This window comes from Octodon degus, unplaced genomic scaffold (assembly GCF_000260255.1).
Source record: "Octodon degus isolate 3935 unplaced genomic scaffold, OctDeg1.0 scaffold00025, whole genome shotgun sequence".
NCBI lineage: Eukaryota > Metazoa > Chordata > Mammalia > Rodentia > Octodontidae > Octodon > Octodon degus.
Genome location: NW_004524601.1, coordinates 11,899,311 through 11,921,272, shown reverse-complemented (window position 1 = coordinate 11,921,272; position 21,962 = coordinate 11,899,311). Strand labels below are relative to the sequence as shown.

Below are 21,962 nucleotides of genomic sequence, written 5' to 3'. Positions count from 1 at the left end.
TTTTTTTTTGCAGAACCAGGGATTGAACTCAGGCCCTTGCGCTTGCCAGGCAAGTGCTTATTCCACTGAGCCATCTCCCCAGCCTGGTAACATACTTTTGAGCATGCTGGAAAATGTGAACTCTTGTGAAAAATCCCTACAGGAGAAAAGACAAAGACATTATTAGAATCATGTTCCTAGTATTCTATAGATCATTTTGACAAAACTTCCATGTAATACATTTAATTGTCAGGTGAAATTAAAAATCTTAGTATGTTGACATTTGTATCACTTTTTATTCTCTTGATAAGTCTGAATAAAAAAGAGGACAGCTGTTACTGCTATGAACTGTATTGCTGGGTTTTGGGAGACTAAGCTTAAATAAAATGATCATAATTGCCTTTGTTCACGGATAAGAAACTATCTTCATGTGCCACACAGCAATTGAAAAAGTGAGAGGTACTGTTCACATTTTGCTAAGACAGAAGAAATCCTTTAATAAGGAAAACATGAAGGAAGGCTGACCAGAAAGAGGTTCACAGTTTGGTAAATACAACATTTGTCCTTTATGACCTTTCTATATGTTTATTTTTGAGTCTACTGCATCCTGTGTGCGTGGAGAAGGGAATGATTGGGATGTATATGACATGGCTTACATTACAGCTTATTGAATTCTGTTTGATTTGGGATTCAGTGCTTGCAGAGAAGGGGAAAATGGGGAAGAAAATAATAGAGACAATCGGGTATCTTTGGGAAGCAATGAATGTTTATATAGTATAGCATACTTTTATCAATTTAAGAGCAAAGAAAAATAGTCATAGGATTTCTCTAGAGCAACAGTGGCGAAAAATGAGCTTCCTCAAGCAAAGCTTGTATTTGTTTAAAAGCTGATATTTGGGGAGATGGCTCAGATATTTTATGATATTTTGTTTTGCTGTGATATATATGAAAGCTAGATCTTCAAAATGAAATTGTGCAATTGTAGACCCGTGTATCTGATACAAGGTTCTTATGAAGTACAGTTGTGCTTATGTTTCTTCTCCTACAAGTACTAATAATTCAGGCCCTGCTTTTTATTTATTTTTTTTCATAATTTTATTGAGAAACAAATAGTAATGAGACAGTTTCAAATCAAATTGGTAGGATAGTTTCAATAATTAACACATTGCATACATTCTTCCTAGTGGTTAATTGCTGTAGGCCCTGCTTTTTAACAGGCACTCGGCTATCATGTAGTAGACATTAAATCTGAAAAACTGCTGCTGGCCTAGGCGTCAAAGCACATAATTACCCCAGAACTTCTGGAAGTGATTACTAGGACACAAAGGGTTTACTTAGCTATTGCTCTTGTGCAGAGCTTCAAAGGAGTAAGGAAGTAGGTTTCTAGAATTGAAGTAATTCTTTTCATGAATAAAGAAAGCTTTTATTTGCTTGCATTGTGATATGTAATATAAATTCACAAGAAATGAAGAGATCATTCACTTATGAAGTTTTAGAATTAGAAAATGTTCTGCATTACACATTGCACATCAGTTTTATGAAATAACTCATATCTCTCATAATCTGTTTATTTATAGCTCCACTATCATCAACAGAAGTAAAGATGTAATTCAAATAGTAATACCTGAACCAATATTTGATGAAAGACCACATTATATCTTAGGTAAAATTAAACTCAGTATGTTTTGTACTGAATTATATGGCTATACATTATATTGAATTATTTTTATAATTTAAAGTAAATGATAACCAGTTACAGTGAAATTACAACTAACTTAAAATAAGGACAAAGATTAATAAAGCTACTGGTCCCGCTCCTTCTACTGCTATGCAGGAAATTGAAGACTAAATTACAGCTCACTGAAATCATCTTTAAATACTTTGCATGCTTCATGGATATTCTCATGAGAAAAATTAAACTGCATAGGAATAAATACATTAAACTAATGACTTTTTATATAGTCTGAGTTAATTAATACTTGCTAGCCTAACTTTTAATTAAAGAATCAACCACTGATTCATGATTTTCTTCATTTGGACATTCTTTATTGTGTGACTGTTTACAAAAATGCTTAATCAGGGCCTTTATTAAATGGATGCTCTACTTTCATCAATTTCAGATTCTGCAGCCTTTGGTAGTGGTATTATTATGGTTTGTGTATAGGTGCCTCCCCCAAAGCCTCATGCAGTAATGGGGTAGTGTCTGGAGTATGTGATTGATTATTGTGGGTGTAGATGCTGCCCCTGCCCTGGGACAGGTAATTTGCATTACAGTGTAAGGAGGGCTGAGAGGCTGGCTAGCTGCCTGAGCTGCTGCCACTCTCTTTGCTCTCTGCTCTTTGCCGCTGCCAACAAAGGTTGCTCTTTGCCTTGTGCCACTCTGCCTTGGAGCCAGCTGAGTATGGACTGAAACTTCCAGTAACTGTGAGCTAAATAAACCTTTGCTTCCCTAATTTTTAGTTTTGGGTATCTGTCCCATTTTTACATGAGGCATTTTCAGAGGCAGCAGAATCTAGACTTAGTGACTGATTCATGATTCAAGGCTAGGATTAAAGGTGCTGGGATTGCAGGTGGGTGATTGCTGGGTCAGGCTGCTGAGTGGATTGGCACTGCCCTGATCCCAGTAGGTGGAATACAATATAAGGGACTGGAAGAGGCTTGCCTTGTGCTCTTTTGTTGCTTTTGCTGCCTTCTGCCTGCCTGAAATGGTCGCCCCGCTGCCATGTGCCTTGGGGCCAGCTGATGATGGACTTCTACAATCTCTGAGCTAACAAAGCTTTCCTCCATTAACACTGGATGTCAGGTGTTTTGGCTCAGTAACCAGGAGTTACTAGGAGAGATGTTGTACAGATGTTTACTTTCATATTTATTTAATTTTTCATCTTCATTTTCTTTCATATTCATTTATTTGCATATTCATTTTCTTTTTAATATGCTGTAATGCTCAGGTAGAGAGTCAGGTCTTACCATTTTCATCTTATAAGATGAAGGAAAGAAAGAAGTACAGAATGAGAGAAGGAGAAATGAAGGAAATCAAGGACTAATAATATGGGGAATTATTAGATAAAAATTCTGTTCCTGAAAGCTTCACAGCCAAAATCTATCTGTGATGTTTTCTGATAAGACACAAAGGATGGCTAGGTGTGGAGAAGCACAGCTATATCCCCAGCACCCGGGAGGCCATGGCAGGAAGGTCACCATAACTTGGAGGCCAGCCTAGGCTACAAAGTGAGTCCAGAAACCTTCTGATGACACAGTGAGATTCTGTCTTGAAAAAAAATAAACCCAATTAAATCTATAAAACATACTAGATAAAGAATTCAAGGATGAAGTCCATGAAATTCCTTAACCACTTTGGTAATGAGTGGTTCAGAGAATTTAAATAACTTGTCAAAGTCACCAGCTGGTCCAGAGTCATGATTAGAACCCGGAGCTATCAACTCCAGAAACTGAAGGTTGGGCCACAGTGCTATGTCCTTCCCTCTAATTTGGAAAGGGTATTAGTTGAAACATTTACAGCCATTAAAAATCATGCTTTGCCAGTGTATCTTAAGTGTACAGAAATTTAGTTCTTCATATAAAAGAATTTGACAAAGAATATTATGGCTGAAATATTAGTATGTGTATGTTATTGCTGGTAAGCTTGAAAGAAAATACAATCAGTCAATGATTATTTCATGACTGTTTTTCCTTCATTAAAAAAAATCCTTTAAAATGTTCTAGAGAAAACCTATAAATTTAGATATTATTTTATTATTTATTTATTTGTTTGTTTGTTTATTTTTTGTGGTACCAGGGATTGAACTCAGGACCTTGCACTTGCCAGGCAAGTGCTAAATTTAAATTTTAGAAAAGTAATTTCAGTCAAGCGCTTATCCTACTGAGCCATCTCCCCAGCCCCAAGAAAAGTAATTTCAGAAGAACTTTTTACTTAATAGCGTTAAATACATATGCCAGGAAAAGTTGTCTTAATATTGGAGGGAAAGTAAAACACAGAAACAAAACGAAACAAAACCACCCCAGGCAAACAAAATGCATTTTATGTCTCTTTCCACAGACCTCATTATATAAATGATGCAATTTAAACAATATTGCGTAAAGCACAAGAGATTTAATAGAAGTATTGAGTAAAAGACAATACGCTCACAGAGAAATGCAAAAAAGCATATATTATGCTTTTCAAAATATTATAATCCAATTTTCCTGTTGAACTAAAATGAACTTGTAGCATCTTGATATATACTGTATTAGGAGATTGAGGTGAAATTTGCATACTTTGCCATTGCTCTGGTAGTATAATTTGTTAATTTTTCTAGGAAACTTGGTTGGATTATCCCTAGATCTCAAACCAGTACTTTCCACGCTTTTGTGCCTAAGCATCAAAGATTAAACCAATGGCTTGTGTAAGGCAGGATACGCAGCTATCCTTCCATACTTTGTGTTTCCCAACCTCTGAAGCCATTTGTTGCTCAAGTAAACAGTTAGATCATGTGAATAGAAGAGGGAAGAAAAGCCTGCTCACCTCTAGAGACTCAGAATCAAGTTTATAGCATTTGCCGAGCCAGCTACAACCATGCTTTCTAATCCCTATATTACTCTTCTCCAAGTCTGCCCAGTATATGTTTTGTAGGCAGAAAAAGTAAATTTAAAAGCTTTTAAACATGGAGTATGAGAGTAGCTCCCCAAAAGAGTTATAGTTGTGTGATGTATTAAAGTATTTATTACAGAACTTAGTTAATGATGTAAGACTTTTCTTTTTGTTATTGTTATACTTTTTTTAAGAGAATAAAAATAGCAAAATACCCCTAGAAATGATATAGAATTTCACTAAATAAAGTGATAACAATTCAGCCTATAGTTGTTATACTGCACAGTGTTGTCTTCAAATTAATTGCTTAGATTACAAGATATAAGCATACAAAATTAGTCAAAAAACTGTAAAATTCAAAAAGGAAAGAGAAAAAAATTGAAACATTGACTGCTGTTTTCAATAGACTAGCAGAAATAAGCCATGCAACTATCCAAGCCATCCTGTTAATATACATATTTATTTCCTTTTCTTTTCCTTCTTTCCTTCTTTTCTCCTTTCCCTCATCCCAGTTGTTTCTCCCCTTTGAATAGTTTCTTTCCCTCTTATGGAAAAATTCTATGCATAGTACATTTCTACTTCTAGAAAAAGAAAAAAGGAGATGTTTATATATTGCCTTTTGATTTGATTAAATAAATTTTTTACTTTTTCTAATGTTCCTTAGTGAACACATACCAACATACATAACTGATTTTCTTGATACATTGCTGGGATGACAGGCCCTTGCTCTAGTATGTTTTAAAACACTTCTAAAAATGCATGCTAAATACAGTGAAAGAAACTAGGTTGGATTTGTTTTTAAATTGGCATATTTAAAATTCATATGTATTCTCAGATTGTGACTATCTTTTGTTTATTTCCACAGTGAGAGCTAAGGGTGTAGAATTGAATGTCTGTATAGAAAAATATCAGGTGATATAATCCTTGGTCCGTCCAGATGTCTGTAGAAGGAGAAACATCTGGGACCAAAATGTCTTGTTTTGTTCTTTCCTACACAAATTAAATCCCAACAACTTTTCCAATTTTCTGTCTTACAAATGTGAATGTCCTGAGTATATTTCTGTTTTATTGTCATTTAATGAATATACACAGATTTCTAAGAAATTTTAATCAGCTTGATCATCCTCTGCCTGTCTCTTAAAAGTCACACTTCAATACATTTTCCTAAAATATGGATCTTATTGCAACAGTTTGTCTTCACACCTGTCTCCTGTAAGGCATCATCAGCATTGTACAGTATGGCAGCCACGAACCTACTTGAGTAAGCAAATGAAACAGTCTTCCTTCTAATTGTGCAAGCCAGAAATCTGGCATTAATCCTTATGTCGTTTACCACTTACATGTGTTTAGATCAGAGCAAATTCACTTCCACTTAACACAACAAACTCTTGAGTTAGTCTCAGTTTATCACTATCATTCACCTATCCTTGAAGTTGCTGGGTTGTTTTTTTATTACTGAGCTTTTTCTTGGGATGTTTTCTCTTTCTAAACTTACTCATTGGACAGTTTCTAACTGAAAATCCTCAGGTTCCATTTTTTAAATGAAATTTTTCCTGAGCCTCCTGTATATTTTGACAGTGCCTTACCTTACGCTGAACATAATCTTTATTATACTGACGAAGGCAAGAGTCAATGAGGACTTATTTCCTTCTCATTCACAACTAATACAATGTAGCACTCAACAGATGTTCAAGGAATATTGATTTATGAATTAAATTACTTTTCCAGTGTACCTCCGTAGATGGCAGGCGTGTAGTCATGATGTAGATACCACCCGCTGTCTTAAGAAGAAGACTGTAATACACAGGAATGATTGACCTAGTCATTCAAGAAAATCATCCCCAGTCACTGTGTCTTTACCTTTGTCTAGAAGAGTAAGGTGGAACATCTGAGAATAGATCTCAAGGACTTCCCAGGAGGTTGTCCTTTGTCCAAAGAAGCTACAGCAAGGGACTTCATGGCCAGCTAAAAATAGATGGATAAGGGTGTAAAGGAGGGAGAACTCCAAAAGCAGTTTGTTGCATCAAGTAGAACTGAATTTACTCTGATTTAACTGCATATCAGTGCTAAGGGAATGCTGCATTTCTACCTTGAGTAATTAGAGTGAAGATTGTATTATTTATTTACTAAAAATCTAATAAACACACACACACAAAGGAAAATGAAGAAAGAAAAAAGAAAATAGAATTAGAAGCTAGATCTGATTTTGGGTACTCTTGAATTTGAGCATCAGTGGGAGATCCATACATAGGTAGGCTTCTTTTACACAAATTGAGTTGAAATATTATTAGATTCTGGAACCCAAGTTAAAAAGAAAAAATGATTTTGAAGCTTTTTATTATCAGGGTAATGGTGGTTGCTTAGTCAGGTGACAGATAGAAAGAGCTTTTGGCCTGATTTGTTAGTGTAGTTTCATGTTGCTATCCAAAAATCAATTAGTATTTAAAAAATGACACATCTGGTCATGTTGCCATTTTAATGTTTTTCTTAACTTAGTATTGTTGGAAAATGTGAAAGTTTGGGTAAAGGAGTGATTGACTTTACCTGGTTTTCTGTTCATCTTTAAGTAGCTTGAGAATTACAAAATAATGGTGTAAATGTGTCACATTGAATATATTATATTTACACTAAAATTTTGAGAACAATTTACATTGGAAATCAAGATTTTGTTTTACTTTAAAATATTTTCAAAGCAGTAATTCATAAGCCTATCTCATTTTTTGCAAGATTATTCAAAATTGTATGAAGAAACCTAATCATTCTAGGCATGGAAGAATAGCCCAATTCAGAGCCTGACATTTTCCTGTATGAAGAAAGGCAGAGATGGGCATGAGCTTGTTCCTGTTTTGATGTGGATATTTTTCGCTCTTCTTTATTCTGTCATATTGCATAAAACATTCTCATTTAGAAAAGTATTTCCTGCAATGAGGCTGTTTCAGTAATTCTGAGGTAGAGATAAAAGCTCTGGGGATGTTAAATTGAACTAATCATTCTAAGGAGAATTTTTACTTTGCTATATTGGAAAATGGGATTTACTGAATAGTTGCATAGTTAATAGTTACATTGTCTTTAGATAATTTCCCTCCAGTTTTCTTTGTAAGGTCAGTAGTTGGCACAACATATATACGAAAATGACTCTTACCCTAAAAAAGAATTAGTTTTATCCCCATCTTTTCTGTTTTCTTGCTTAAGACCAATAGACAAGAAACACAGAATCCATTACAACACTTTGGGAATCTTGACATGGTTTTCTGGGTTTTGCTCTGCATCACGTTTGAAGTTCCCTGTCCCAGATGAACAGACCCATTTCTAGACCTGGACGTGTGTAACACCACAGTCTTTGCCCCTGTAGGAAACAAAATGTGTTCTATCATTCGTTCACTCTCAGATCCAGTTACAGGTGAGAGAATGCATATGATTTAACAAATAAGAGCATCTCTGGGTAGGCAGATAAGCTATATGCCTAAAATCAGTAAAACCTCTGTACGTGGCCTTAAAATGCACCCTGCCTATATTCTAATTTAGATTTTTCTGTGGCAGATGGTATGGTGATCTGCCTGGGTGTGGCCGTGTCCCCTTGGTGCTGCCGTGCACACTGTGCAATTTCCAATGCCAGTTCCTGTAGTTCTTTGTCTATGAGATTCCCTAAGGACAACTTTGTCAAAGAAAGCGGGCTGCAAGTCTCAGGCAGTTAATGCCCCTGGGAGCCGCACTCAGCTACTGATAAATGGGAGCTAGTGTGTAAGTATCTCTTGTCATTCTTCTGGGGAAACGGCACCAGAGGTAGATTCTACATTGTGTGTCAGATTTGCTGATCCAAATTATGCTGCAGTTGCCAGCAGCTGCCTGCTGGTACTGTCTGTAGGTGCAAGACCTTCTCCTACGTGTCTCACTTCTTTTCTCTCTTGGTGGTTCACCTCCCAATGAAACATCTTGCACTCAAAAATGTTACCTCCAGATTTGCCCCTTCGTGGCCTAAAAACTAAGGTCTCTCTTTTACCCTTCCTCGTTCCATCCTTCCTTATCTTCATTTCTTTCTAGAGATTTTTTTTTAGAAAATGAAAAAAAAAAAGGACAGCTAGATTAATGGCTTCTAAAACTGATGCGCTGAGGCTGGAGAGATGGCTCAGTGGAATAAGCACTTCCCTGGCAAGTGCAATGGCTTGAGTTCAATCCCCGGTTCTGCCTTCCCCAAATAAATAAATAAAACAAACTGATATGCTTAAGAGAGGAGAAAATGTTAAGGAGTTCAGATAGCTTAGGTACAAACACAGATGGCAAGACAGCTGTTATTGAAGCAAGTAAAAATACAGTTCTGGTACTACTAACGTGTATCAAGGTGTTTGTATCAAAGCTGTGGAAGGCTGGAAGAATAAGATGCGTGTTTCCTCATCTCTGGCCCCGCCCCATACTGAGGATTGAATCCTGGGCCTCCCGCACGCCAGGCAAGCACACTACACGGAGCTACAGCCCAGCCCTTTCCATGACTTTTGTTTTTTGAAACAAGAGAGTTGTTACCTAGGAGAATCTCCAACTTGGGTAGCTGGGGTTACAAGTATGTGCCAAAACACGTCTCTAGCTTTCTCATTTCTGTTTGGTGATTTAGCAAGAAGAAACATTATCCCAGGAAGTTTTCTGCTACTGTTGAATATATGTCAAAAGTGCTTTTGAAATGACTCAGTTAAGGGAAGACAATTCGTGCTGCTGTGTCTACTAGGAAAGACTTTTTAATTTTGTCTGTCAGGATAAAAGATTTAAAAGCCTTAACCACTTGATGTGTCTGCTCTAGTTATGGCATGATAATGAGCAGAAGGACAAGGTGTCTAAATGTTTTGCAGAGCAATCGAAGTGGAAGGAAAATGAAAGCCAATCCTGGCTTTCTCCTACTAGACTCCTCTGGCTTCGTAGTCTTCCAGAACAGAGCGTGAGCTGGCCAATTAGCTGGTCTAATTAGCGATGGGTAGGAGAGAGCGGAGGCACCTGGACAGCTCGAGCAGGAGGGCGCGTGTTGTCCCCCAGCTGCGGCTGCCTTTGTGCTGTGATAGTCATGCATTGTTACCTTCAGAGCAAGTTGTTGTGATAGTGTATGTGCTATTTGGTGATGGTAATGCCTCTAGGAGTTAAACTGGGAAGCTCGTTGCTCAGCAGCAGTGCTACTTGCCTTTGTCTAGTCGTCTGGAACTTTCCCTTTTTTTTTTTTTTTTTTAGAAAAAGTACACATTTTATTATTGCTTTCCTACTATGTGACACCTTCTTCCGCTTCCACCGGAAATGAAACTAGAAGTTTAGGAGATGTGTTGCAACCCCTAAATGATATGATAATTATTTTGACTATGAAGTCCAACTATAATCTTCTTTTTAGTTACGTGTGATTCTGTCTCCTATTCACAGCAGAGAAAGTGAGAGACAGAATGCTGGTGGCAACCGTGTGATTGAAGCTGTGTAAAGCTGTACCCGAAGATTCCTGCGGCTATATTGGGACATATTCAGGTAAGAATGAGTGACCACTGCACTTCCCATTGGTTCCAAACAAATATTTGAAACCCTAAAAATGATTTCATTTTTGCTGAGTATTAGGACATAGCTCTATTATGAAAATGTTAAAATATCTAAAATAAAATTGAAAGTAGGAACAAAAACCTAGATTTTACAAATAACTTCCAGAGATCCTTTGTTCTATGTCCTTTCATCACTCTGCTTTTTACCTTTAAAGCAAGTTGTTGGGATATTATATGCACTATTTATTGGTGTTTCTATTGCTATTGTTAACTAATTTTTGTGGGGATAGTAAGAATTAAACCTATAGCTTTACACATGCAGAAAAAAAAATGCTGTACTGCCTAATCACACCCCCAGCCCTCTCCATTATTTTTCAAACAAAATATAGTTGAGACTATCAATTAATGTTTTGTGTTGAAGTCTGAGTCCTTAGTACTTGTGACTGTGAAACTACTAGGAAAGTCACAGAACTAAAGATCATCCATGTGATCACTCTGGATTAGTGTAACAAATCTTCAATGCAGTGACACTAATCTGTAAAAATACATGCAGTGGAAGACCATGTGAAGATATGGCCAGACGCGTCTATTTCTTTTCAGCTTGTGGATGCACCCCCAAGTCCTATAGGAGCCACAAGATCCTGGAAGACACAGGCACAACATCTCTCCTTTAGCTTACTAAGGCAGCCCAGCTTCTTCAACACCCTAATTTCAGACTTGTGGCTTCCAGTACTGCGAGAGAGTAAGTTTCTATTCTTTGAATCCACTCAATGGTAATTGTGGTTCTTAGTTTTGGTAACCACAGGAAACCAATGTACCACTGTTTCTGTGGTGTTCTGTGTTGTAGACATTATTCTCTAGGCCTTGCCTACTGAGAGCAGAAATCACAGAAGGCCATGAATACCAGCAGGATGAGGTCACCAGATGCCTGCTAAGCTACATATTTCATCTGATTTCTGGATATTTTGTTTGTATGCTGTATTCACACAGATAAATCAAACTCAGTGCACCAGAGATTAGAATCTGTATCTCCTATCCTGAAAGTTATGATCTTTGATTTGTATTTGCTACCCCTGTGATTAGAGTTATGATTCATCTGGAAAATGGAATTGATGAATTAAACGCAAGTGAAATTCCTTTGCCTTGGCATGCATAAGTTCCATTGGCTAAGCAGATTTTTCCACTCCATTCTGTACGTTTTATCATTTAACCCTACCTTTTCAATCTCATTTCTCTTGTCTTCAGGTTTGTACAATCTCTTTCCAAAAGTAGTAGAATAACCTTTAAAAGTTAAAACTTTCTCTGAGGTTTTCTTCTTCAAACTGCTTGCTTCCTTGCAAAGTGGGTCCAAGCCCACATGGGGTGAGTTTATTCCTTTACCTAACATTCCGATGGTCTCCCATGTTTGCTGGACAGATAAAAGGTAATAACTGGGAAAATGAAGACCCTCACTCATGATCAGTTTATTTATTTATTTATTTTTTTTGCGGTACCAAGGGTTGAACTCAGGACCCTGCACTTGCCAGGTAGGGCTTATTCTACTGCGCTATCTCCTCAGCCCATGATCAGGTTTTTGATTCCCTTAAATTCCAACTGCATCTTTATGCTTTCCTTAGCATCTATTAAATTATATAAAAAAATGAAACTATAGTATGTTTTCTTGCTTTTGCCCGTAAGCAATTTTTCCACCAGTCGCATGGGTGAATAGGCAAAGAATTTTGCAGAATGTCTGATGTTACTGATCAGCATGAGATATGTTTTTGTCTGTTATAAACTAATGTGAAAGATGAAGAGTAGAAAAGAGGAGAGGCCTGAAACTCAGTTAAATCCCTAAACTTATATGTTAGCTGATGACAGAAGCAATGGAAAGACAAGGAGAATTTGTGGACTGGCCATGGTAGAAGAGTGTGAAATTTAAGGGTAGTTTTAAGGCAAGTGTAAGTTTAATATAAATGTTTGGAAGAGATAGAAGATCAAACCTGTGTTGGATTAAAGACCATACATGAAGGTCAGATTCAATGTATATAAAGTGTGAAATATATTTGTAGTGTGATTTTATGTTTTGTTGTATTAAAAGATATGTTCTTATGGACATTACGGTGTATATATAAGGCAGACATTCTGAAGAAAATAGTGAACTTACTATAAATAGTTGAAAACATCTGAGGGGGTATTAAGAAAAAAAGCAAAGGAGCTACAAGTGTGTTATCTTCTGTCCTCCTCTTGTGATAGGTAGGACCAACAATGCTTTTTAAAATATCATTTATTTATTTATCTATTTATTTATTTATTTGGCACAGAGTCTCTCTACGCATCTCTGACTTATAGTGATCTTCCTGTCTCAGCCTGCCCTGCACTGGAATTGCAGGAGTGTGCCACCATGCCTGGTTTCAGTGGCCGGCTCGGTACCCAGGGCCAGCCTGGCAAGCTGTACCAGGGATTGAACCCAGGTCCTTGAGCTTGCCAGGCAGGTGCTTAGACCGCCTAGCTCACTCCCCAGCCAGACTACCCACATGTTTGCCTGAAGGGTCTCTAGGGAAATCCTTTGATGGAGAATCAATTCAGGTCGTATTTGGAAGCAGCGTTGCGTATTATCTATGTTTAGTTGCACTGGAACATATCCATTAAGCCGTTGAAGAAGTGGAAGAAAGCTGCTGGCTTTCAGTGATGTTTTAATATTTACATTTAGTACATCTATGTGGGTAAAACATACTCTGTTTTCATCCTGATATTCAAATTAATCTTCGCCTCTACAGTGCTGACACTGGCTTTCGTTTAATAGAGGTTTAAAGAAAAAATTGAATATGTATTATGCAGTTGTAATGAATGAATTCCTCACAAATTAATTAGTAGTTTATGAGATAAACGCATGTGCCAAATAGTTGCTCATCAGTATGTTGGTCTTTCTGTTGCAAATAGGTCATTCATCTGGTTTAAACTCCTTGTGTAATGATGACATTGTTTATTATGACATTTACTTATTATGTGAAAACCTGGACTTAGGGGTGACATTCTTCATACGATGGCTGCATTTACTTTTAGAACATGATGTGCTTTGAGAAAATCATTTCAGTAAAAACTTTAAAATTTAAATGATAACTTCTGCATTTACATTTTTAAAAAGTGCAATCAACGAGGGTGAAGAGCAGGAGTACGCCAGTAGGTGCACTAGTGTGGAAGTGGATGCGGCTCCCTCATGGGGAGTGGCAGGCAAAGCACACAGTTCATTAGTCACCTGGCTGACAAGTCCAGCCTTTCTGGTCAGGTGACCATCTGGGAACAACAGCTCCGTGTTCATACGCAGTCTGTGCTCCAGACTGATCACTGCTGAGTTTGAACAGTATAATTGCTGTTCTGAGATTGCATGAAGCAGAAATTAGTTCTGGGTATTTAAACAAAAAAGACATTTGGTAGAAAGGATATGAGTTTGCTCAGAGAGTCGGAGGGTAATCATATGAAACAGTTCTCAGAAAAGAAAGGAGCCAGACGGTTCCCAGATCCAATGGACGGGAAGTGGAGAGGGAAGGGTGCCGCTGTGGAGCTAAATTTGGATCAGCAATGTGTTTTAGTGTTGTCCTCCGTCATTAACAAAAGGCGGCCTTGTGTCTGAGATTGTCATTTGTCCTGGCTGCCTTGGCATGCAGAGATTGGCTCCCAACAGGAACTTCAGACTTCTGAGACCAGAATAAGGAGTGGAGGAAGATGTGGTTAAAATCCTTGTCCAGAAAACAAAAAGCCATCAAATAATAAAGACAATAAAAATCTCAAATACAAAGGTTTTGCCAGAAAAATGAACGTATAGATTCAATCACCATGTTGGACAATTCTCAATATGTATCTACAATCACAAAGAAATTCATGTGCTCTTTCATATATGTAGCTGTTAATCGCCCACCAAATGCCAATTTCTGTACCTGGCAGAGAATATAAACAACTGAATTATTCTTTGCTCTCTGTTTATCTTACACTCATGAGATACTGTGTGAGAAATGAACTCCAGAGAATGAGAACTGAAATTTATCAATTAATATATTGCAGGAAGTCTAGGGTGGGTGGTATGTTTGTTTCAGAGGACTACAGTTGCAAAGAATTTACAGACTCTATGGCTGAAAAGAAAAATGTTAGTTCTCTAAGAGTTATGGAGGCTGAGACCTAAAATCAAGGCATCAGGTGGGTCTGTCCTTTCAGTGTATGTAAAGCAAGATGCTTCCTTGTTTCTTGATTTTTTTTTTAAATGTATTTAGTATAGGGTCTACAAGGTCTCACTACACAGATGGAACTCATAGTAATTCTCTGTTTTCAGCCTCCAAAGTGTTAGGATTACAGGTGCGTGCCACCATGCCCAGTCTCAATCAGCGAACACCAGGGGTGGGGCCAGCACAGCACACCGGGGATTGAACCCTGGTCCCTGCTTCTGCAGTGCTTTAATCCACTGAGCTAACTGGCTGGCTCTAAAGATCGTATTTCCAAATGAGAAAATATTTTGAAATTTTGGCTTGGCATCAGTTTTTTCTCTTTCTTTCTTTCTTTCTTTCTTTCTTTCTTTCTTTCTTTCTTTCTTTTTTTTTTCAGTACTGGGAATTGAACTCAGGACCTTGCACCTGCTAAACAAGTGCTTATTCTACTGAGCTATCTCCTTGGCCCTGTGGCACCAGTTTTGCTAGAGATATTAAACAGTTTTTGAAAGGTACACATTTTAATGTTGGTGATCCTAGTAAGGTCTGCATAAGAGGTGAGCAGAATAGACCATAGTGAAGAAGCTAGCAATAGATGATGACATAACGTTTTAAGGGATTTGACATTACCATGAATATAGGTGCAGTAGACAGTGCCACTGTGGGGAATTTCTCAGCTAGATGACTAAGAAGATTTGTGGTTTACGAAAATTACTTTGAATACAATGTGGAGATAAGAAGAAGTAATTTGAGCAATGCCAGAGAATGAAAAACTCTAGGGCACTCAGCAGTAGTTCAAATTTCAAATATTGGAGACCTGGCAAAAGAGATGCTGGTGGGTTGAGGTACACTAAATGAAATTCTGGTATGTTGAAAAAGTAGAAATGGCATTGTCTGGATGAAAGGCCAAGGATGAAGGGGGCCGGGGAGATGGCTCAGTGGAATAAGCACTTCCCTGGCAAGCGCAAGGGCCTGAGTTCAATCCCTGGTTCCGCCAAAAGAAAAAAAGGCAAAGGATGATAAGAGAGAATTAGTTGGTAGCTTAGCTTGCTAGCTTCTAAGTCTATGCAAATGAAAATCTGTAGGCTCGGAGATTAAGGGGTGTGTGTGTGTGTGTGTGTGTGTGTGTGAATGTGTGTGTGTATGTGTGTGTGTGCGTGCATCTGAGAAAAAGAGGAGGGCCGAGAGGCAGGGAGGTATGAGGCATTAGGGAACTAAATAATGAATATAATTTTGTGTATCTTAGGTTTGATTGCTGCGGAACCACAAATTTGTAAGATCAAAAGATAGATGTCGAACTGTCCTTGTACTATTGGTGGACTGGTATAAGGAAGTTTGGCATATGAATGGTACATAAAATTGTAGATATTTGAGAAGAAACACTTACATTATTGCTATATCCAGTAATAGAGTATTAGTAGCGACCAAATGAAGACATTTGGAGATAATTCTCCACCCCAGGCCGTGACTGCTACAAAATGGTAAGTGAAAAGGACAAACCTTGGGCACATTTCATCTCAGTACTATCCATCTGGCTACCTTCAATGATGAGTGCTTTAGACAAATATGCTCAAATATTGTGGCTATTTCTGGGTGCTTTAAAATGTTTTCCTCTTATCTTAAAGTTTAGTGTGTCCAATCAGCATATGCTCTTTATAAGTAGAAAAGTTGCATTGGGCGTAACTTTTAACACATAAAATATGCCTAAAATTAGATACTCATAACACATTTTTTTTCTAAATAACTACTTGAGTTGAAAAGTTTGGGCAACTTTTGACTTAGAAGAAAGCAGAATTTTACAAGAATAAGCGATTATACCCTCTAGGCCAGGTATTTATACAATATCTTGAAATATTTATGGGAATGTAGATTGCATGTCCTCAGGAAAAGCAGCTGTTTGATAAATTGTAGGGGTTATCACTTTGGACATAAAGGAGAAGATATTTAAATTGAAGAATTTTTCACTGGATTTAAAAACCATATCACTGAATAGGAGCAACTTAATCAAACACAGAAATAGATCATTTTATGTAAGTTGTCATCAGCAATACCGGGTTGCCTTGTGTAAAGTGATTAGACATAACATTCTGGTGCAGATTTGACTAATTTCTGTAGGACTTAAGTGGCATTTAGGTTTGCAGAATGCAAAATTAGAGCTTTAATATTAAATCCACTTTAATAATCCATGGGTTGTGCTGTGAGAACAGAGTGTATTTGCCTGGGTTTCTGATCTCCTTGCAACCCTCTTTCTGAATATTAAACAGCCGTTCCACTAACATGTACTGCAAAATACCTTGGTGCGACACCCTTATTTTGGTATTACTAAGAGATATCACAGGATAATTATGCCTCATAATAGGTTTACTATATAGATAAATGCTGGCTATACCTGGCATAAGGAGGACCATTTGACACATGTAGGAGGGTCTTTTCTTTTTAATTTTTGATAAAGGCTTAAACATTTCTTTGACTAACGAATAAAATGTTTGCTTATGGGGCTGGGGAGATGGCTCAGTGGCATAAGCACTTCCCTGGCAAGCACAAAGGCTGGAGTTCAATCCCCAGTTCTGAAAAAAAAAAAAAAGTTTGCTTAATCTGGAGCTAGAAAGGAGAGTAAGCATTGTTATGAAAAACTCCAGCATACTTTTGCTTGCTAGTGACTGTAAAGTAAGCAGACCTATTCTTCTGCTTCTGCTTCTGCTTCTTCTTCTTCTTCTTCTTCTTCTTCTTCTTCTTCTTCTTCTTCTTGTTTTTTTTTTTTTTTTTTTTTTTGCAGAATTGGGGAATTGAACTCAGGCCCTTGCACTTGCCAGGGAAGCACTTATTCTACTTAGCCATCTCCCCGGGCCAGACCTATTCTTCTTCACAAATAGTTTGAAATAGATTCCCATAGTAGGTGTATAAGAAAGAAATGTCTTGGCTAGTTATTTCATAAGAAAATATAGATTATAATAAATTAGAAAGGAAATGAAAGTTCAGTTTCAGTAAGGATATTGAAGTTTTCAAAGTCAAGTTATATAACCTATATATATCTCTTACACTATGCCAAGAATTTTTAAATAACATTTACTATTCAAAATTGTGGCTTAATTAAGACAAAAAATCTTAGAACTTTCTAGAAAAACTTCTCTTCTTAGAGTTCATCATCCTTTAAAATTTCTGAACTACTGAATGAGCTTTGAAAAATCTTTCATTGGCCTCTTAGCAAATATAATATTTTTTAAAAAATGTATTTAGTACAGGGTCTACAGGGTCTTACTACCCACCTGGGACTCATAGTGATCTACCTGTTTTCAGCCTGCGAAGTGCTGGGATCACAGGTATGCACCACCATGCCCAGTCCCGGTTGCCGTCTCAGCGCGCCCCGGGGGTGGGGAAAACGGGGCCAGCACAGCAGGTCTGGGTTTGGATCCCCCCGCCCCTGTGTCTGCCTAAGCGGGTGCTTTAATGCACTGAACTATCTAGCTACCCCAGAAGTTATAATATTGGGAACAGTGACAACAATAATAACGACCAACACTTGCAGGTTGTGCAGTATGCATTGGTTAGTGCTCTAAGCCACAAATACAAACGCATACATTTAATCCTTTTGGGAAACTCAGAGACAGGAAACTAGGTTTCCTGAGGCAAAAGCTTAGGAAGAGGACAGTGATTAGAAAGAGGAAACAGCTCAGAAGGAGATAAATTGGCCCAAGGTCACATGGCAGAGGTGGAGTTAGGACTCAGGTATAGTCTTTCTTCTCTGCCTTCCACCACTGCATGTAAAGGGCCTGGGTTAACTTTAAAGAAAATATTTTAATCAAAAAACATCAAACACCTAGCCAGTATTCCCTTGTCACCTTCCCATGAGATGATCTGGCTTTCACCTCTATGCTAGACACGTCACATAATTCATCTTCTCCCACTTATTCCCTCCTACCCTCTGATATTTTATTCATGTCAGATTCCTTAATGCTTCTTTCATCTCCTCCGTAGTCTTCAACTTTACTGCTTTATATATGTGCTCCTAGTATAGTCCATGATGAAGCAATTCCAGGGTGATTTTCTCATGCTGTTTAATTAGAAATTATGAGAACAGAATCCTGACATAATGAAACATAAATATATGAGTTTTATTCTCCAATTTAACATTAGTCGAAAATAGTGAAGTTTTCAGGATACTGAAATTACAGGAATAAATTTTTATCCCGTTTTATAACTTATACTTCATGTTAAATTGTTTGTTGAGAAGAGAATTATAGATCTTTTGTTGCTTATGGTAAGCCAAGTTCCCACAGTAATCTTGTATTCCTACCTCAAAGCCATAAGTGTAACAGAAAGTAAATATATAATCCAATTCAGAGCTATGTTAGAAAATGTCTGAAAACCCTTTGTAGGCCAAAACATATGGGAAATTGAGGAAAGAGTCAGTAATATTTGAGAAGGAAGCCATAGCTCAGCATGTACATATGGAGGAGAATTAACTGAAGGTGCACAAGGCCTCAAAACCGAACCATACTCAGAAATGGCAGGTTCCAAATTCCTGGCAAAGCACTAGAGCCCAGATATGATTAAATGACTGTTAGTTGAAATTCAGTAGAGAAACAAAGTAATTAAAGAAGCAAAATTCATTGCTATTTATTTATTTTTTCAATTTATGTATCTTGTACAAGGTCTCCCTATGCATCTCAGACTTGTGGTGATTCTCCTGTTTTCAGCCTCCCCAGCGCTGGGATTACAGGCATATGCCACCACTCCTGGACTTGGTGGCTGGCTCACCATGTCCAGGAGTGGGGCCAGCATGGCATGTGGTCCTGGGGATCAAACCTAGTCCTTGAGCTTGCCTAAGCAGGTGCTTAGTCTGCTGAGCTATATCTCCGGCCCTCTTTTTTCTTTTTTTTTTTTTTTTTTTGGTCCAGAGAGCCAGTATTTAAGGTTGGATTAAAGAAAAATTTTGAAGTGTTTGGATGATTAGCAGTGGTAAGAAAAAATCACAGACTTCGTATGCAGGAGACCAGCTACCAAAATTACTCTTTCCTAATGCACACCACTGTTTTCCATTCTCATTGAAGGTAGAACCTTACAATGAAGGAACAATACTTAAAGTGAGCACAGTGGGATTAACATCTAGCAGCACATGGATGGAAAAGAGATTGCTTTATCAGAAGAGTCAAGTAGAAATCAAATAACTTAGACATTTTATCAATATTTCTTTTCTAATGTGATCCTCAATGAATTAATAATTACAAAAGTAAATGATAGCAGAAGAAAATAGATATTTTCAGCATGTACCTCTCTGTAGAAACAACAATTTGAATAACTGTTCACAGTATGGGTAGGCATTCCCAAAAACTTGTACAACATTTAGGAAACCAGGTGAGAGAGAACCTGGTTCTCTTTGTGAAGCATGGAGTAAGAGAAGATGCCCTTGCTAGAGCACGAGGGCCGCTTCACACCACCCCGGCTCTCCAGCCCGGTCCACGGAGCCCAGAGAGATCCCCTTTACGCACAGAAGGAAAGGGAGCATGTGTTTGCTTTGCTCCCCAACACTGGCCAGTGCTATAAAACTCAAGACCCCAGTCTTGAGATCAGGACCTGCGACAGAGCTTGCAGGTCTGCCTTGCTGCAGGTTTGAGCCTTCGGTTCCAGGCTCTGGGCCTATCTGGCCACTGGGCTTAAGCCAGAAGACCCAGGCTTCACACCTGTCCTCAAAGCCTCATTCTCTAGGCTGCTGGACTTCTAGACCATCCCAAAGCCTGATCATCTCACTAGCTGTAGGTGGGGCCAGCCCCAGTTCCAGGCAGCACCACTGGCCTTGCACACCAAACTTCATTGGAGGGCACAGGCGCTAGGACTGCTCCATGCTGGGCCGGTCCCTGGAGTCCACTTCAAGGCCAATGTCCAGCAGAAGCAGGGTCCAGGCCTGCTGTGTCAGACCCAGGATCCAGGCTGTATAAAATACCTGACAAGAAATCCAAAGTAGTTTTTAAAACAACTCAGTGATCTTCAAGGAAATAAAATTAAACAATCCAGTAAAATAACAAGAAAAATAATTGACCAAAGTGAAATGTCAAGAGAGAAATAGAATTTATTTTAAAAATCAAAAACTATGGATTGAGAAAGTACAATAAATGAAATAAAAAATGTAGGAATGCCAACAGCAAAATTGACAAAACAAAATTAGTGAATTAAAAAGTTATTTTATAATATATGGAGGAAAAAAATAAAGAAAATTGAAAACCCATTAGGATACTTACTAGGAAGTATCAAAAAGGGACATTTTCCAGTTATACAACTTTAAGAATTAGAAGAGAAAGACAAATAATAAAGAACTCATAAAATGTGATCCTGGAAAAAGTTTCAAATATATATATATATATCCAAGTATACAAAGCTCAAACTTCTCCAATCAAATTAAATCCAAAAAGGACTATACTAAGAAAACTTTGTAATCAAACTATCAATAAACAAAGCCAAAGAAAAGACATTAGAAACCACAAGAGAAAAGTCACCCATCCCATGTAAGCATTGTTCAGTAAGGCTGGAGGTAGACCCCCCAGGAGAAGCCCTGCAGTCCACGGGAGTGGAATACTATGTGGAAGTGTTGAAGACAAGACACCTTGCCCGCCAAAAATAATTTCCATTGCAAATCTGTTCTTTAGAAGTGAAAGGTAAAGACTTTCTTATGTAAACATCGAGAGTTCATTGTGAATAGATTTGTCTTATAAAAAAACCTATGTTTTAATTTAAAAAATAAAAATAAAAATATTTATATATTGGGGCTTGCCAGTTAGCTTAGTTGTGTAAGTGCCTGCCTGGACAAGCCCAGTCAGACGTGGTGGACCGGGGTTCAATCCCCAGCTCCACACGCCACACCAGACCCGCCCTTAAGGCAGCCCCCCCACCAAAAAAAAATTGTGTATTTATTTGGTACTGGGTTTTACTATGCAGCTTGGACTCATGGTGATCCTCCTGTCTCAGCCTCCTCAGTTCTGGGATTACAGGCATGCGCCACCACGCCCGGTTTCTGTGGCCTACACAGTGCGTCCAGGGTGGGGCTGGCATGGCATGCGGTACTGGGGATCCCTGCCCTTGTGTTTGCCAGGCCAGCACTTAGACCACCAGCCTTGTCTTATAAAAATTCTAAAGGGAGTTCTTTCAGCTGTAAGTAAAGGGCCACAGTACCATCAAAACATATAACACTGCTATAATTAAATACACAAAATTAAGATTGCTTTCAAACTGTGATGGTGATTTTCAATCACTTATATCTTTAATATGCGCATTAAAAGACAAAAATGTTCAATAATAATAGCTATAATAGTTTGGCAAGGAATACCCAGTCTAAAGAATGAACATTTTGACATGGAAAGCTTACAATGTGTGAGGTAGAGCAAAAGCAGGTAGTGTTTGTATGTGATTAAAATCAAATTATTATTAGATTTAGAACCCTTTTTGTAACTGTGATTTTTAATAAGCCTCATGGTAACCACAAAGCAAAAATTTGCAGTGGATACATATTCAATATTAAATCAATTACAGTAATCTAATTATGAAACATGACAGTGACAGAGAAAGGAAAAAGTGTCTACAAAATATGCAGAAAACAGTAAGCAAAATGACAAAAATGGCAAGTTAGATGACAGCAGTAAGCCGTTGCCTCTGAATAATTACTTTGATGTAAATGTATATGATTCTCCCATCAAAAAGTCATAGAGTAGCTGAATGAACTTAAAATATATA

The 21,962-nt window shown here is 37.8% G+C and overlaps 1 protein-coding gene and 1 long non-coding RNA gene across 2 annotated transcripts in view; one reads left to right on the top strand and one right to left on the bottom strand.

The window, feature by feature from the left end:
- The window catches only part of LOC111816033, a 24,556-nt gene extending 14,525 nt beyond the window's left edge, over positions 1-10,031 (bottom strand). The window contains exon 1 of the long non-coding RNA XR_002820576.1: positions 9,957-10,031. This is a non-coding gene — a long non-coding RNA (uncharacterized LOC111816033). The remainder of the gene's footprint in view (positions 1-9,956) is intronic.
- Gulp1 (GULP, engulfment adaptor PTB domain containing 1) overlaps positions 1-21,962 on the top strand; it is a 287,228-nt gene that overhangs the window by 84,136 nt on the left and 181,130 nt on the right. Inside the window, exon 2 of the mRNA XM_004628630.2 lies at positions 9,962-10,057. The gene's annotated coding sequence lies outside the window, so the exon portion shown is untranslated. The remainder of the gene's footprint in view (positions 1-9,961; positions 10,058-21,962) is intronic.